Consider the following 3,295-nt stretch of genomic DNA (forward strand, 5'->3'; position numbering starts at 1 on the left):
GAAGAGTAGAGCAAATGCTAAAAAGAGGACCAAAGGAGAAATCGTAACCAAAGGAAAAACCGTCAAAGAGACTACCAAAGGAATTATCAAACAAAAGCAGCCTAAGAAACGAAAAGCGTCTACCACTGACACCGAATCCGACTCGTCGCTGGATAACCAAATGCAAGACGATGATGACGACGCGGAAGATGAAGATTGTTGTTGTGTAGGGTGCAGTAAACTGTACGGTTGCACTAAAAAGAATGTGGTTTGGATCAAATGTATTAGTGCCAACGTTGGCTGCATGAAGACTGTTCGAAATATGAAGCTATGTGTGACGTATGTACCAAAAAGCAGAGGAAATAAGTTCACCATTTCACCCAAAGGGCATTCGCCATTTCACCCATATACATGGGTGAAATGGTGAAATTGATAAAAATAAGTATATTTTTTAACTTTTGTAGTGCCTTAAAGAGGACGTGGTACTGTTAATGTGTTACTTATGTATTTTGTGAAAGGAGAGTGTTTTTATTTCGTTTAAATAAACATTTTCTTGTCTTCTACGAGGCCAAAACCTTTTGTTCACCATATCACCCTGATTTACCCTGTAGATTTCTAAGGCTCAGACATTGTTTCCACGGAATTTAGATAAAAGCATTTAGGCTTATTTACATTCGTTATGATAAAATTACAGAGTCAACTAGTTTTGAGCCCTCTGAAAATGTACCGCTGTAAAGAGGCAAGGAATGGTTTAACGAGACGCATTTAACATTTGTTGCCCAATGGAGGTATCAGTAAATCCTCAATACTGTCTCATTCTTACGAAAGCTTGTGACAATATCCCAATTCGCAACTTCTGAAAATAACCGCCGCTATACCTGCTTTTCCGCCAGCCGAAGTCTGAGCTGGGGGCAACGGACTGAAGGGACGCATTTACACGGTGGAGTCGTAAACCGTCCATTGTGTGCACAGTCACGCATAATAAAAATTGACAAGTTTTCGTGGTCTCCGATACCGCAATATGGCCAGTGACCCACTTCCATTGGCCACCTCGGTTGTATAAGAAACTCTGGCGTCTGAGAAACGTTTAGAAATAGAATCTTTATTACACCTCATAGCTAGGACTAACAAGCTCCAAGGCACAATTGATTTAGGTAAAGATCTATAAGACTGTATCTGTTTACTTGTTGCCGTGGGAAGCGACGCGACTTTGGAGAGAAACATCTTCCCCCTCTGTGAAAACTTAAGAAAGCCAGTAATTGGTGGTTCCCTTTTTTCTAGAGACGCAGGTTTCGTAACTCTTGCGCTGGTTCGACATGAGTTTGTGCTGTCGTGTGGGAGGGGAGATTTAGCGCCTCTAGAGCGCTGTGATTGGCTCAAGACGGCGTGAAGGCGGTGTCGTTCGTACACTTTGAGGGAAAACGGATTTTTTTTCTGAAGAGGTAAGAGGCACTCTCGTGCTGGACTTTGGTCTGGAAGAGGGGACTTCTGGTCGATGCTCTGTCGTGCGTGGTTGGTGCTTGGGACCTGTCCTGAGGCTGACTTCACTTGTGAGTTGTTTAAACTGGGAAGCTTGTGTTTAAGTTCTTACTGTACTGACATTGTGACTTCAAATGTCTCGGACTACTCGTTTGCCAAGGACACACTTATTCGGTGTTGGTTTACCAGTCTTGAGGTTTAGTATCCTAGTGCGCTCTGTCGTATAAAAGAGCCAAATTGGTCCTTGGTACGACCAGTGAACGGGTGTGTCACATACTGAAATCTATCGTAACTTCAGAGCTCTGGTAGAGAATAAATTGCGATCCGTCTGCCTGAACGCCAGACTGTGAGATTTTTGCATTTCTTTCGTGGCCGCGATCGATTCACAGGTGCTGCCTCATGTCTCCCCTCCGTCGCACAATATCTCGCCAGCTGCAAGCTACATTGCTGCTCCAAGTAAGCAGAGTAACGTACTGCTGCTCTGGCCTTGTCAGGGCATACAGATCTCAATCGCCGCTTGCTCTCATCTGCACCTATGTAGTGAAACCACAGTAGATTTAATCAATCAAAATCTGCTTAGCGTCAGATCAGTTCAGATTGCGTTATCCATATTTTTAGGGCCAGAGTACTTGACCCACTTCTACCACCCAGGATCGTTGTCCATTGTGGTCTCAAACCACCAGTTAGTTGTTTACAGGACTCAATCAAAACTTGTTTGGCATAATTTTTGTCTGTCTTTGTTTTGGGAAAATAAATGTTGTTGGAACTCTAGTAAATTTTGCTTCATTCTCAATCACTTTTTTATAGCACCCCCACAGGGTTAACTTTCAGTTTTAATGATTGCCACTCCAATTCATGTATCATGTCTGTGTCACTATCTCCCCTATTTCGCGATAATACAAAACGAGCAGCCCTTTTTTGAACTTTTTCGATGTAACCCGTCAGTCCCACCTAACGCGGATCCAACACCGCACAGCAATACTCCAGAAGAGGGCGGATGAGCGTAGTGTAAGCAGTCCCTTCAGTAGACCTGTTGCACTTTAACTGTTCTGCCGATGAATCTCAGTCTTTGGTTTGCTCTACCCACAACATTATCTATGCGACCGTTCCAATTTAAGTTATTTCTAATTGTAATCCCGAAGTAGTTAGTTGAATTTACATCCTTCAGATTTGTGTGACTTACCGCGTAATCGAAATTTAACGGATTTGTTTTAGTACTCGTGTGAATAACTTCATACTTTTCTTTATTCAGGGTCAACTGCCACTTTTCGCACCATACAGATATCTTATCTAAATCAGTTTGCAATTCGGCTTGGTCATCTGATGACTTTACAAGACATTAAATGACAGCATCGTCTGCAAACAATCTAAGATGGCTACTCAGATTGTCTCCTGTGTCATTAATATAGATCAGTAACAATAGAGGCCTATACCGCTTCCTTGGGGAACGCCGGATATTACTCCTATTTTAGTCGATGACTTTACGTCTATTACTACGAACTGTGACGTTTCTGACAGAAAATCACGAGTCCAGTCGCACAACTGAAGCGATATTCCATAGGCATGGAGTTTGGTTAGAAGACGCTTTTGGGGAACGGTGGCTTGACCTTCTGGAAATCTAAAATATGGAATCAATTTTACATCCTCTGTCGATAGCACTCATTACTTCATGAATATAAAGAACTAGTTGTGTTTCACAAGAACGATATTTTCTGAATCTATGCTGACTATGTGTCAATAAATCGTTTTCTTCGAGGTAATCCATAATGTTTGAACACAGTATATACCGGTATTGCAAAACCGCCGGGCGGCTCCGCCGCCTGGTCTGAGGCCTCTT

The sequence above is a fragment of the Schistocerca serialis genome, chromosome 8 (genome assembly GCF_023864345.2).
Source record: "Schistocerca serialis cubense isolate TAMUIC-IGC-003099 chromosome 8, iqSchSeri2.2, whole genome shotgun sequence".
NCBI lineage: Eukaryota > Metazoa > Arthropoda > Insecta > Orthoptera > Acrididae > Schistocerca > Schistocerca serialis.